Raw genomic sequence first — 15,696 nt, 5'->3', positions numbered from 1 at the left:
TAAATAGGGTAACCTATTATAGGGTATATAACCTATTACCTTCCCAGCACTGTCTAACAGTAACCCTCACAGAAAATCTTCTGCAAGTCAATGGTGAAAAGTGTCAAAGATTCATGTATTCACTTGCCCTTTGCACTCACTTATGTATATAGTTATTTTCACCTTATGCCGTTGGATTTATAATTAGACATTATAAAATCACTATTATGACATAATGTCAAAAATACTTTTGTTTTCTGCAACATGTGAGTAGAGCTGAAGAGTATGAAGAGTTAAATTTTCTGCAAAATGTGAGTTGAGCTGTCCTCATTTTAATGCATTAACTGTCTATAACAGTAATGTCAAAGGGTGAGTGATTTATGTAGCTACTTACTTGATAATATTTTGAGCTCATTTAAAATTCTAAACAACAACAACAAAAAACCTTCTTTGTTTATCTTTTCATTATTTATAAACTTTTATTAAAGAAATCTAGAAGTCTAACCACAATATGGCGGTGCGTCCACACGCAGCGGCTTCTCTCTGTCCCATCAGAATGGTGTTTTCGTGTTTTTTGTCTTGTGAGTCACAGTGTTTTTGTACGTCTTCATCCCGTCTACCTGTCTTTTAGCGGGCATACAGTCGTGAGTTTCTGCTGGATGTCAGCAGAACCACATTTTTAGAGTTAAACTCCGCGCACGCGGAAGAGCTGCTCCGGAGGCCTACACCATCACCGACCCCCACAACTGCATCTCGCACACAGCGGAGGCGCCAACAGGCAGAGTGAGAGAAAGCAGAAGAGGGGTAAGCACGGAGGTTTCCGGGCTAGGCTAACGGCTAACCCACACAAGCCAGCTATCCCCACCATCGTACTGGCTAACATACGCTCTTTGGACAATAAACTGGACTACATCCGATTACTACGCTCAACTCAGAGGACTGTAAGAGACTGTTGTGTTTTTGTGTTCACGGAAACATGGCTTAGCAACAGCATTCCAGACGGCGCTATTCAGCTCGATCAGCTGACGTGCTATCGAGCGGACAGAGCTCTCGTCGCGGGAGGTAAAATCCGCGGCGGCAGGCTTTGTGTTTACATCAATGACGCGTGGTGCCGCGATGCTGTTGTGGTCTGCAAACACTGCTCACCCCTGGTGAAGTTTATGATTATTAAGTGCCGACCGTTCTATCTACCGAGGGAATATACAGCCATACTCCTCGTTGCTGTATACATTTCTCCGAACAACAACAACAGCAACAGGAACGATGCACTAAATGAACTGTACCAGCACATCAGTGAGCAGCAGACAGCCCACCCTGATGCTTTTCTCATCATAGCTGGGGATTTCAACCATGCAGACTTAAAGAGTGTGTTTCCAAAAATACACCAACACATTAACTTTCCAACACGAGGTAATAACATTTTAGACTTTGTCCCCCTACAGACCACACCTGCAGAGAGGGGTCTTACAAATTCCCACGGGTCATCAGACAGGCTAAGAGACAGTACATCAATAACACAGGAGGATAGCCCATTGTATTGATGATGTAACAGTCACAAAGTTTCAGCGACAGCAGAGACACTTGGAGCCTGTAAGGACAGGGAGGATAGCCCATTGTTACAGACCATTAAGGACTACAAGCCCCCACCGCAGACCTGTGACAGCAACATCTCTCTGCTGAACGAGGTGAACGCCTTCTTCGCTCGCTTTGAGGAACAAAACAGCACCACTGCACAGAAGACTCCACCTCCTCCCGGTGACCAGGTGATGACGCTGACTCCAGACAGTGTGAGGAGATCCTTCAGCAGGATCAATGCATGCAAAGCTCTGGGTCCTGACAACATCCCTGGGCGTGTACTGAGAGACTGTGCAGTGGAACTCACTGATATCTTCACAGACATTTTCAACATCTCTCTTAGTCAGGTTGTTGTTCCCACATGCTTCAAAGCTAACACCATCATTCCGGTCCCGAAAAGGCAGTCTCCATCCTGCTTCAGTGACTACCGTCCTGTTGCACTTACTCCTATCCTCATGAAGTGCTATGAACGGCTAGTCATGCACCATATCAAGTCTGCCCCCCCCCCCCCCCCCCCCCCCCCCCCGACCCCTTCGGTTTTGCAATCCGCTCGACCGACGACGCCATCGAAACTGCCCTCCACTCAGCACTCACACATATAGACAAAAAGGACTCATACATCAGAATGTTGTTCATAGACTTCAGTTCAGCATTCAACACAATCATACCTCAACAGCTCATTTACAAACTGGTCCAGCTCAACACTTCGCTGTGCAACTGGCTGTTGGACTTTCTGACTGGAAGACCTCAGGCAGTACGGGTCGGTAGCAACACATCCAGCACCATCACACTGAACATTGAGGCCCCCCAAGGATGTGTGCTGAGCGCCCTCCTCTTCACTCTGCTGACCCACGATTGCACACCGTCACACAACTCCAACCTCTTTATTAAGTTTGCAGATGACACGACTGTGGTGGGTCTCATTAGCAACAGAGATGAGACAAACTACAGGAGCGAGGTGATCCGCTTGGCCGGGTGGTGCAGTGACAACAATCTCTCTCTGAATGTGGAGAAGACGAAGGAGATTGTTGTTGACTTCAGGAGAGTGCACACTCAGCATGCTCTTCTGACCATCAACGGTGCATCTGTGGAGAGAGTGAGCAGCACCAAGTTTCTGGGTGTGCACATCACAGAGGACCTCTCCTGGACCGACAACACCACAGCACTGGCCAAGAAAGCACAGCAGCGTCTCTACTTCCTCCACAAACTGAGAAGAGCTACCTTCTACAGAGGCACCATCGAGAGCATCCTGACTAGCTAGATCACTGTGTGGTATGGCGCCTGCAACGCGTCCTGCCAGAAGACTCTTCAACGCATAGTGAGAAAGCAGCTGAGAAGATCACTGGATCCCACACACCCCTCACACAACCACATCTACCTAACTCCACCAACTCGCAAAGCCCTCTGCATTGCAGGTGATCCCACACACCCGTCACACAGCCTCTTCAGTCTGCTGCCATCAGGGAGGAGACTGCGGAGTCTCCATGCCATGCCCAGCAGACTGAAGGACAGCTTCATTCATCAGGCTGTCAGGAAGCTGAACTCGCTCCTGAACTTGCTCCACTTTCCCTCTTCTGTCCCAGCCACCACTGAACTATTAACACCAACCCCCCCAGGTCCCACATCCCCAGGTCCTTCCACTCCCCCCTTCCCACTAACATACGATGACATGCACCAGTCACTTTGTGCAGCATTGGTCTGCTCACTACCTCATTCAGCATAGAACTGACGTCATTCTACTACCTCTTAAGTCAGTTTAAATAAAAGATCTGCTCTCTGAGCCCTTTGTCACTTTAATCAGACTGAATAAGCTTTTTTTTGCACTACAATCTCTTTTATCTGCACTGTTTGTTCACCTCACTGGTTTGCACTCTATCTGCCATGTGCCTTGCGCTGCTTTATTTAATTTAATTTTTATTATTTTTTTTACATGCCCTTATTTATATAGTTGTATTTTATATTTTATATTTGATCTGTATTTATCTGTATTTTTAGGCTCTACTGTTAGTGTTATCTGTATGCACCATGGGTCTGAGAGTAACGCAATTTCAATTCTCTGTATGTATGTACTGTACATGTGGAAGAATTGACAATAAAGCAGACTTGACTTGACTTGACTTGAAATGTGTAAAATGTTGCTCATCAGAATCATGGGTTCGATCGAGAAATGTAGGCCTGTATGTTAAATGCAGTGCAGTTTTCTCTGGATAAAAGTAGCCTAAACGTAAGAGCCCATGAGCAGATCTGATAAGACCATATGAATGAATTAATTGAATTTGAAGTGCAAATTTTATTTGGAAGGATGAAATAATAGTAGGCTACATTTTTGTCAGTTATTTTATCGGTTATTAAAACAGATACAGAGAAGCACAGTAAAATTACATTTATTTGAATGCATTTGTGAGAGCGTGATTACGAGTAAATTAGTCCTGCCTGTCTGTGCAGCGTCTCTCTACTAATAGTGAAGCTGTGGATTTTGATTACTTCAAAACACAAAGAAATTTTCGCTATAACTTTTCTGTTTCTAAGCATTTTTATTGAAAAATCACAGAGCAGCGTTGACAATATTGTTTGTTTCTGTGTGTGAGTGATCCGTTATGTGTCTGTATGTGTGTGCAGTACAATCCTTGTAGGCAGAACTAGTTTAGAACAGCTATAGTTACGGCATTAATTGTGCTAGTGATTGAGCGGTAATGGAGCACTCTGAGAGCAAACGAAAACCAGAATTCTCAGACCTTCAAAAAATCCCCGCTTCAGTCAAAATCGCGCTGTTCTGCTCTCAATGCACTTCGATCCCATATGCTGCTTTGGGGTGGAAAAGCTCATTTTTAGGGTGGCAGTCGCCACCCTGTGCCTCTGGGTTGAATCACCAGAACATCTGATCAACGTGAGGACACCACATATAATTTTAATTTTATACATGTTAGACATTTTATTTCCATGTTTTGAATATTTTCTTATGTTTTCTTTAAATATAAACACCTCTCTGAGCTAATATACAATGGAATAAATGAGAAGAAATGCAGATTTGTACTCAGGTCAGTCGCCTCAAAAGCCCACTGCTCTTACTCTCTCACTTATCTGACTGGTTTCTTTAGTAATTTTGTCTGCTAACAGTCAAGCCTTTACTAACAAGATGGGCTATTAGCACTTAGTGTAACAGAATCCATTTAAAGGTGTTGCTAATGCAGAAACAGCTTTAACATGAACACAGAAGTCCACACATGAACAAGAAACAAAGTCACACAATGTTTTACTTTCTGTATCTCTGTATCTTGATTGACAGTTGCCTCATCCAATCAGTAATAAGTATTCCATTCACAAACAATACCTAATTTTTACATTTTGTCTGTGTTTTTTGGCTTTTTGGGTGATTTGTTTTTCACTTCACAAATATTTTACAGTGTGTCACATAATCTTACCACAGTTTCTCCAGTTTACAGTGAGGATCCTCCAGTACAGCAGAGATACGCTTCACTCCTGAATCTCCTAATTTATTCACAGACAGATTCAGTTCTCTCAGGTGTGAGGGGTTTGATCTCAGAGCTGAAGCCAGAGCAGCACAACCTTCATCTGTGACGCCACAATCTCTCAACCTGTAGAGAACAATGACACAGTGTTAATTGTAGTTGAAGTGTGTATAGTTTGTTATTGACTCTGGTCTCAGAGCAGGAGAGGAGATATACAGTAGGTGGCCAACCAGAGTGTGCTTTCTACCGCCACGAGTGCCGCCGCCGCGTCTGCAAAGTGCATTTGCAGCTTTTGACCGCTGAGTGGCACTTTAACCACAAGTTATCAAACAAACGCATCAAAGCACATTTTCGCAAATAGCCATCAGCTTTGCCTCGCTGGTGTGTTACATTTGACGGCTGCAGTCAGAGGAAAATGAAAGAAAAACACTGTAGTTAAAATATTTAATATTCACAGATTAAACTTTAGTAGCTATGTTAGTTTCTTAGAATGAATAAAACAGAATAAAACATACATATACTTTGTTATTCGTTACCTGTCCTTTATTTTGATAGATATCTTCTTGGGGAAAAGATATCTGTTTGTACACTGATTAAAAAATTGTTGCCTGTTTTATAAATTATTTCCATTATTTTAGAAAACGCAAGGCACTGAATAATTTCGCTCCCATTATTGCGGCCAAACTAAAACAAATAATGAATAAATTAAACCTGGCCACAATTTAGCTAAATCATTGAAACTGAAAAGAATGGACGGATTAATAAAATGTCCTCACGTTTAAACTCAAGTTCGCTCATTATAATCAACAAAGTGCACACGATGTAAAAAAGAGCTTCATTAATTGACAACTTCAATGATTTTAAAGGGAGTCTTCTTTACTTGCTTTCATACAATTTAATTAAAACTAAAAAGAAAAAAAAATGCAGACGCATTTAAATGCAGGAGTGTATTCTATTCCTTAAAATATCAAAGTGCAAGATTTGCGCGGCGCGCATGAAGCTGAGTGCGACGCACAACATTTATTCTTATTTTTCTACATATTTTTTCTTCATTACAAATGTTTGTTGGTTTTATTTTGTATCATTGCATGTAAAAATAATTAACTTTGTAATGCATTTGCAAAATGTGAAACTGCTATCTTATTCGCAGTCTATAGAATTTTATAATTATTTGTACAATAATATCTAACTTAACCTACTTTGTATCTTTATTAGTTAATGTAAAAGAGATTTATTAAAACAATCAAAATCAACGAATTGGAGCGGCATCAGCCGTTAGATCATTTTAAAATGTCAAATAGCCTTTAATTTACAGGTTATAACTGCATCTGTCTCGGTTGTAGACTTGTGAAGATTTATTTTTAATGCGGATCCCATACAGTAACCGAAAAGAAATGTGCTCTTTTATTATTCATATTCAAGTGTTTTTTGCAGAAAATTATTGCATGACAGGGAGGCACCCTCGCGATTTTCCTTTTTTCCCCCTTTTTTCCTGATAATGAAATAACTTAAAACTGGGGTGCCTTACATACATGAGAAATATATCTACAGAAAGCTTGAAATGTCTTCTTTTAAACAAACCAATTCAAAACGAAAGCAAATACTCCCTGATTATGCGCATCCTGTGGAGATGAGAGTCAGCACACCGTGAATTTCATCTGGCAGACGACAAGAAAACATTAGTTTATTAATAAATAATTAAAATGTCTTCTTTTTCACAATTATTAGGCTACTTCTGCCTGTGCTTTGTGGCAAACTTAATGCGTGTGCTTGAGTGCGGAATATATTAAGGCTCATTATGGATTATTCTGTGTTAATTTAATATAAACATGCGATTAGTTGAATAATGACTTGAATGAATGACTACTAGTAACTAGAAAAAGATGCCTTAACATTGATTTTTCCTCTGAAACACAAAAACGAAAATTGAAATAAAATTGATATTTTATGTTTTGAGAATGGTCAACCCTTCTCCTTTCTGCAGATATTGTTGCTTCTGGTTTGTGCATTGTAAATCACAGAAAGTCTACAAAATGTTGTCTCAATATATTTTTAAGGTCGCAATATATTTTTACATTTGTATTGCCAAAACGACTGCAGCGTTCCTGCGTACAATTAAAAATGGAAATATTACAAAGCAGCATAGGCTATAGGCCTACATTAAGAACAAAAGTTTTTGTCTCGTCTCTTTCGCCAGTTTCTTTGTCTCTCTCTCAGAAGCGCCTCATCTCTCCTGCTATATAAGCACACACCTCAGTTACTCTCATCGTCCGATCTCGTGACTTCTCAGCGGAACATTCCTCTGTCAAAGTTACTAGCATTAACTCCTCCAAAACTTATCTCTTGTGCTTACCTCCTCTCCAGCGATCCTCCATCATCTTCAAGTGGCTCCAGCAATTCTCCTGTGCAACGATCCTCCGATACCTCCATTATCCACCATCACTGAGGTGTGTGCTCACTCCCGGCAACTCTGGTTAACCCATCCGGCAAGAATACATCCTGATTACAAGCTCTCTCATCCTCCATCCACCTGCAACTCACCCTCTATCTCCACTTACCGGTTTCAATAAAATCCAGTATTCCACTAACCCTACCCATTCCAGGAACTGGTGGAGACCGAAAGGCTGAGGATGAGCAAACCCGACCCATTCCAGGAACTGGTGGATTCGTTGCAGCGTTTATTGACACCTCTTGCCGCTTCCCCAGCTCCTTCGGCCAGGGCTCATCCACCACATCCCGCATCTTCTTCTCCGGCTAACATTGCGTACTCCAGCCCGGTAGTCAGACCAGCGCCATACTCCGGATCGGCGGAGGACTGCAATGGGTTTCTCCTCCAGTGTTCACTAGCCATTGAGACAACCTCAATTATACCCCAATGAACAGTCAAAAATCACCTTTATCATCTCATCTCTCACAGGTCCCACTCTTCGTTGGGCCAAGACGATATGGACACAAGCTGGTCCGGCTACCCGATCTCTGGAGAACTTCATCGCTCACTTCCGGGAGGTCTTTGGCACGACAGAAGGCGATTCCTCGGTTGGTGAGCAATTGTATAATCTAAAACAGGGCAAGATGACCATACATCAATATTCCTTGCAATTCAGAACCCTAGCTGCGGCCAGTGGCTGGAATGAGGCATCCCTCCTCACAGCATTACGTCAAGGTTTGGAACCCAAACTTCGCCTCCACCTGGACTATGTACGATGATTCATGTGGTCTGGAAAGATTCATTCAGCTCGCTATCAGATGCTCCAATCGTCTTCAATCCTGCCTCCAAGAATGCTCACCAACCCGACCACCCACACGGTACCGCCGGACCGAACCCCAGAATCCTCCGGAATCTGACCCTGAACCTATGCAAACCGACAGCCATCGTCTCACTCCGACTGAGCGGCAGAGGCGGCTGACCCAGGGACTATGTCTCTACTGCGGCTCAGGGGCCCATCACATCCTGGCCTGCCCCCTTCGCCCACCACGTCCAGCGGTGAGTTACATCAAATCCTCTCCTATTAAGATGAACCCACTCACCACCACTGTACAACTTACTGCTGACAACGTCACTCTTCCAGTTACCGCCCTCCTCGACTCTGGGTCAGCCGGGAACTTCATCTCGGGGGATCTCTGCCGCCAGCTCAGGTTACCTCCCACCTCAACCAAAACCACCTACCAAGTGATCACCATCACCGGAAAACCCCTTAACCACCGGCATATATGGTACAGGGTGGGTCTAGTACAAATAACAGTTGGCTTGTTACACGTTGAATCCATCAACTTCCTAGTTCTAGAAGAATCAACTGCAGACATCATTCTCGGTCGTCCTTAGCTGGTTCAGCATAACCCAGTAATCTCATGGTCAACAGGCGAAATCCTCCGGTGGGGTGACCAGTGTTTTCCATCCTGCTTCCCTCACAGACCATCACCACCAATGAAACCCTCAGAGATCCTACCCATTAATACCACATCCATCGAAAGTCCTGTTGACAAACGCTCTAGTTACCGAGAATTTAGTGACGTCTTCTGCCCACACAAAGCCTCACAACTTCCTCCTCACCGCCCTTGGGACTGCGCCATAGATCTGGTTCCGGGTGCGCCAGTGCCTCGTGGAAAAATCTACCCGCTCTCTCTCCTGGAACAGAAGGCCATGGAGGAGTACATTGAAGAGGCACTGAAGCAAGGTTATATAGTTCCATCTACATCCCCTGCCGCTTCCAGTTTCTTCTTCGTGGCAAAAAAGGATGGAGGCTTACGGCCCTGTATTGACTACCGAGCTCTAAACCAAATCACAGTCAAATTCCGGTATCCTTTTCCCCTCGTCCCAGCAGCCCTCGAACAACTCCGGGGAGCAGTAATATTCTCCAAATTGGATCTCCGAAGTGCATATAATCTCATCCGTATCCGAGAAGGAGATGAGTGGAAGACAGCTTTTGTTACCCCTACTGGCCACTATGAGTACAGGGTGATGCCGTATGGCCTAGTTAACGCCCCCTCAGTCTTCCAGGACTTTATGCATGAAGTGCTCCGGGAGTACCTCAACCACTTCATTATAGTTTACATCGATGATATCCTCATCTACTCCCGGAGCCTGGCCGAACACCACCAACATGTTAAAGCAGTCCTAACCCGGTTACGAGAATTCCATCTCTTCCTCAAGGCCGAGAAATGCACCTTCCATCAGCCTTCTGTTCACTTCCTGGGGTATGTCATCGATAGTTCAGGTATCCACATGGACGAGGGGAAGATCGAAGCCATCACCTCCTGGCCACTCCCATCAACCATAAAAGAACTTCAACGCTTCTTAGGTTTTGCTAATTTCTACCGTCGCTTCATTAAGAATTACAGCTCAATCACCAGTCCCATCACTGACCTTCTCCGGAACAAACCTAAATCTCTTTCTTGGACCCCAGCCGCCACCGAAGCCTTTACAACCCTCAAACGAGCCTTCACCAGGGCCCCCGTAACCGGGGTAGAGGTGGAGCTTAGATGCAAAACGCCTAAACCCTTTGGAGGAATGGCGACACTGGCTCGAGGGAGCTGTCCATCCTTTCACAGTTTTTACTGACCACAAGAACTTACAATATCTCCGAGATGCAAAACGCCTAAACCCTCGCCAAGCTCGATGGGCCTTATTCTTCACCAGATTCCACTTCACTATCTCCTATAGACCCGGCCCTCGCAACGTAAAAGCTGATGCCCTCTCCCGAATTCATGCATCCGAGGAAAGTACAGACGAGCCAGAGACCATAATCCCGACCCAACTCATAGCCAGCCCGATTCAGTGGACCTCTCCGCAAGTCGCCTCCGAAGTCCCTCCTCCTGCTCCGCCAGGCTGTCCCCCCGGACTCAGGTATGTTCCACGGACACAGCGTACCCCGCTTATTCATGCCACTCATACCTCCCTAGACACTGGCCACCCAGGGGCTGATGCAACTCTCTCGCTGCTGAAAGATCGCTTCTGGTGGTCCAATATGGCAGGAGACGTAAGGAGATTTGTCCGGGGTTGCACCGATTGCGCCATCTCCAAAAGTCCCCGACATCTTCCCGCTGGCAAGATCCACCCATTACCCATTCCAAACCGTCCCTGGTCACACCTAGGAGTGGACTTCATCACGGACCTACCTCCCTCGGATGGTAATACCTGTATTCTGGTCATTGTTGATAGGTTCTCTAAATTCTGCCGGCTCATTCCCCTACAGGGTCTTCCCACTGCCCTAGAAACAGCAGAGCTCCTATTCAATTGGGTCTTCCGCCAATTTGGACTCCCCGAGGACATCGTTTCGGACCGTGGACCACAATTCATATCCCGGGTATGGAAATCCTTTTTCTCACTCCTAGGTGTGATTGTAAGCCTCTCCTCAGGTTATCATCCACAATCCAACGGTCAAACAGAACGGAAGATACAGGAAGTAGGTCGCTTCCTCCGGACTTTCTGCCATGGCCACGCCCAGAATTCACTCCGCCAACCATCCACGGGTCTTACGCCATTCCAGTGCGTGCTCAGTTACCAGCCCCCTCTCTTCCCTTGGTCAGGAGACCCCTCCGATGTTCCTGCAGTCGACTACTGGTTCCGGGAGAGCGAGAGAGTCTGGGACGAGGCTCACCATCACCTCCAACGGGCAGTGCGCAGACAAAAGATGGCAGCCGACCTTCACCAAACACCTACTCCCATCTACCAACCGGGACAGAAGGTCTGGCTGTCCACCCGCGACATCCAGCTGCGCCTGCCCTGCAAGAAACTGAGTCCTAGATTCGTTGGCCCCTTTACCATCCAGGAACAAATCAACCCAGTCACCTACAGACTCCAACTTCCACCTCAGTACAAGATTCACCCTACCTTCCATGTCTCACTCCTAAAACCTTTTCACCCTCCTGTCTCCACAGAGCCTGGCCGGACAGAGGAACCCCCTCTCCCATTACTACTAGAAGAAGGAGCCGTCTACAAAGTAAAGGAGATCCTGGATTCCCGGCGGCGTGGTGACAGATTGGAGTACCTCGTCGACTGGGAGGGTTACGGCCCAGAAGAGCGCTCCTGGGTCCCTAGAGACGACATCCTAGACCCTATACTTCTAGAAGAATTCCATACCTCTCACCCAGATCATCCTGCTCCCCGAGGCAGAGGAAGACCACCACGTAGTCGGCCCTCAGGAGCGGGCCCTGGAGGAGGGGGTACTGTCACAAGTCGGTCAGGCTCATCACAGCGCACTCCCTCACCTGAGTATTAATCACCAGCACCTGTTCACGATTCAATCACCAATTTCCCCAGCACTATATAAGCACACACCTCAGTTTACTCTCATCATCTCGTGACTCAACATTCCTCTTGTCAAAGTTACTAGCATTAACTCCTCCAAAACTTATTCTTGTGCTTACCTCCTCTCCAGCGATCCTCCATCATCTTCAAGTGGCTCCAGCAATTCTCCTGTGCAACGATCCTCCGATACCTCCATTACCCACCATCACTGAGGTGTGTGCTCACTCCCGGAAACTCTGGTCACCCCATCCGGCAAGAATACATCCTGATTACAAGCTCTCTCATCCTCCATCCACCTGCAACTCACCCTATGTCTCCACTTACCGGTTTCAATAAAATCCAGTATTCCACTAACCCTCTGTCGCCAGTCCGTTTGTTACATTAGGCCTATGCAATTGCAAAAATTGCAAAAGCCAAACCCAACGAGGCATGAAAACACTTTGCCTAACCTGCTCTGCAAGTTTGAAACCCTCATCACACACTGTCCATCTGAAAGAGCAAGAGATTCACGCCTTTATTATTCAACCCCCACAAGCTATACAGAACTACCCCCACTCTTCATCTCACTTCGCAATAATAAAAATAACAGTGTCATCAGGCGGATAATTCTTGTGTGTTTATTATAGTGTTTAAATGCTGAGCTTATATTTATATATATAAATATATATAAGGCCCGGATTGGCTAATCGGCAGCACAAGGAGGATTCCGGGTGGGCCGGTCTGTTTTTTGGCCGCGAGGAACGGTGTGTTGTCATGCTACTGGGCTAAATTTTGCTGCTTGCACAGTGCACACACGGCAGCCCTACTCTTTTTATTTATTATTTTCTCGCAGCCCATATTATTATTTTCACCAGACCATAATAATAACAAATTCTCAATTAATTCTCAATTAATCATTCTTTTTTGCAAAAATCATTGTTATTTGTGAACATAGGCGTTTGAGGCAGGCTTTAAGACCAAGCAGAATCCTCTGCCAACTGCTCCCGCTTCACCGTCAGCAAGTTTTGATTTTACAAAATCAGTTTGAGGCGAATGCAACTTATTTATCCTGAGCCCAACATTTAGCAAGGCAGGAAAACATTCAGTCTACCTGAAGCAAGACATATTTCATTGTAAGTTAATGTTGTTAAAATAGAGAGAGAAAAAAATACATTGAAAAGAAAAAAAAAAAAAAAAAAAAAAAAAAAAAAAAAAAAAACCTTGTGTTGGCTATTCTTAAACTTGACCTTCAGGTTTTTGTTTTTGTTTTATACTAGATTTAACTCAAATCTCAATACTATTAAACTGACTTTAAAATCTCAAGGAGTTTATAAGTTGAAGCGGGTGAAAACGTCAGTGCATGTTAAATAGCCTAAATGAACTTGTATCTTGTATAGTAACCAAAGACCTTGATTGCATGTTACCATGAAACTAACAATATAATTAAAAATGTTTTTAAAATGAACAATTCCTGTATAAAATGGGACAGCAACCTTTATATCAAATAAACAAAAATAAATTGTCCACAGATGAGCAACGCAGAAGGCAGGTTCTACAACAGAGCGCACAAAGTGAATGTGCATGCACAATTTTTAGGGGGGAAGAGGATTTTTTGTGTCTTAAAGTAATTTTCAGATGCAATGGAAAAAAACGGAATAAACACGAAACTTGTAAGTAGTTAACAACATAGTCTAGATAACAGTAACAAATTTTAACCGATTAATAGCCTATTTTCGTTTGCTGCATGTTTTTTAAAAACACGCTAAAAATAAATTAAATTTTTGAGAGGAAAAAAAAATGTCATGTATAAGTCGCATTTTATTACATTCAGAAATAATAACGGCAGGCCTAATAATGTTATAATGTACCGCAGGATATTTTTTATTTCCCCTCATTTTACAACAAAACCTTTAAATTTAACTATATAATTCTAATGGATAAATATAATTGCAGTATATAATAATATAGGCTTAGCTATAAACAAACAAAAAAAATAATAATAATAATTTAAAGCAAAACATAAGGTAAGGTTTGGCTTACCTCTCTCATTCGGTACAAATACAAACGTTTCCATATTCGTGATGTTGCCCATTTTGAAGCTAAACTATTATTCATTAGGTAAAATAGGCTTTGTAGTTCATGCGTGTTTCAGTATCGACGGAAAAAAAATCATAATGAGCAAAAATATGCCAAAGTGGACCACTACTCATGCCTTATGGCATGGTGAACGGCTGCTGTTTCCAATGAATATGTGCGCGTGAGGCACCAGCGCGATCAAACAGCTGAAACAGAAAATACTCAATTTTTGGTCACACAGTAAAGGCATAATTCGAAGAATAATCAAGAATCAAGAATAATAGCAGAGTTAATAAGAATTATTTCTAAATGATGGACCTTTCTCATTTCACTCTGCATATGGAGCCTGAAGGATTTTTTTTATTTTTGCCAAGAATGAACTGAAATGAAAACATTTACCTTTTAATCTGTGTATTTATATACACTCACCTAAAGGATTATTAGGAACACCATACTAATACTGTGTTTGACCCCCTTTCACCTTCAGAACTGCCTTAATTCCACGTGGCATTGATTCAACAATGTGCTGAAAGCATTCTTTAGAAATGTTGGCCCATATTTATAGGATAGCATCTTGCAGTTGATGGAGATTTGAGGGATGTACATCCAGGGCACGAAGCTCCCGTTCCACCACATCCCAAAGATGCTCTATTGGGTTGAGATCTGGTGACTGTGGGGGCCATTTTAGTACAGTGAACTCATTGTCATGTTCAACCAATTTGAAATGATTCGAGCTTTGTGACATGGTGCATTATACATGGTCGTCATAAAGGGATGGACATGGTCAGAAACAATGCTCAGGTAGGCCGTGGCATTTAAACGATGCCCAATTGGCACTAAGGGGCCTAAAGTGTGCCAAGAAAAAATCCCCAACACCATTACACCACCACCACCAGCCTGCACAGTGGTAACAAGGCATGATGGATCCATGTTCTCATTATGTTTACGCCAAATTCTGACTCTACCATCTGAATGTCTCAACAGAAATCAAGACTCATCAGACCAGGCAACATTTCCCCAGTCTTCAACTGTCCAATTTTGGTGAGCTCGTGCAAATTGTAGCCTCTTTTTCCTATTTGTAGTGGAGATGAGTGGTACCCGCTGGGGTCTTCTGCTGTTGTAGCCCATCCGCCTCAAGGTTGTGCGTGTTGTGGCTTCACAAATGCTTTGCTGCATACCTCGGTTGTAACGAGTGGTTATTTCAGTCAAAGTTGCTTTTCTATCAGCTTGAATCAGTCGACCCATTCTCCTCTGACCTCTAGCATCAACAAGGCATTTTCGTCCACAGGACTGCCGCATACTGGATGTTTTTCCCTTTTCACACCATTCTTTGTAAACCCTAGAAATGGTTGTGCATGAAAATCCCAGTAAACTGAGCAGATTGTGAAATACTCAGAGCAGCCCGTCTGGCACCAACAACCATGCCACGCTCAAAATTGCTTAAATCACCTTTCTTTCCCATTCTGACATTCAGTTTGGAGTTCAGGAGATTGTCTTGACCAGGACCACACCCCTAAATGCATTGAAGCAACTGCCATATGATTGGTTGATTAGATAATTGCATTAATGAGAAATTGAACAGGTGTTCCTAATAATCCTTTAGGTGAGTGTATATGTTTAATAACAATAGCAAGCAGTAAGAGCCTTTGTGTAAAGGTCTTTCTTTTAATTTTTGATGCGTATCTGTAGCCTAAGACTATCCCACGTTTTGAAATTAACTCACTGTAAATTTTCTAACGGTTTTTAAGTATGTTACAATGTTATATTATAACATTGTTGTTGTTTTACTTTGTTGTTTCATCTCCGTTTACAAACCAAAATTTTACAATTACAGTCAGTTTGCAACCCGTGCCTTTGTGCCACCTGGCA

This window comes from Cyprinus carpio, unplaced genomic scaffold (genome assembly GCF_018340385.1).
Source record: "Cyprinus carpio isolate SPL01 unplaced genomic scaffold, ASM1834038v1 S000006651, whole genome shotgun sequence".
Taxonomy (NCBI): domain Eukaryota; kingdom Metazoa; phylum Chordata; class Actinopteri; order Cypriniformes; family Cyprinidae; genus Cyprinus; species Cyprinus carpio.
This window is presented reverse-complemented; position numbering follows the sequence as displayed.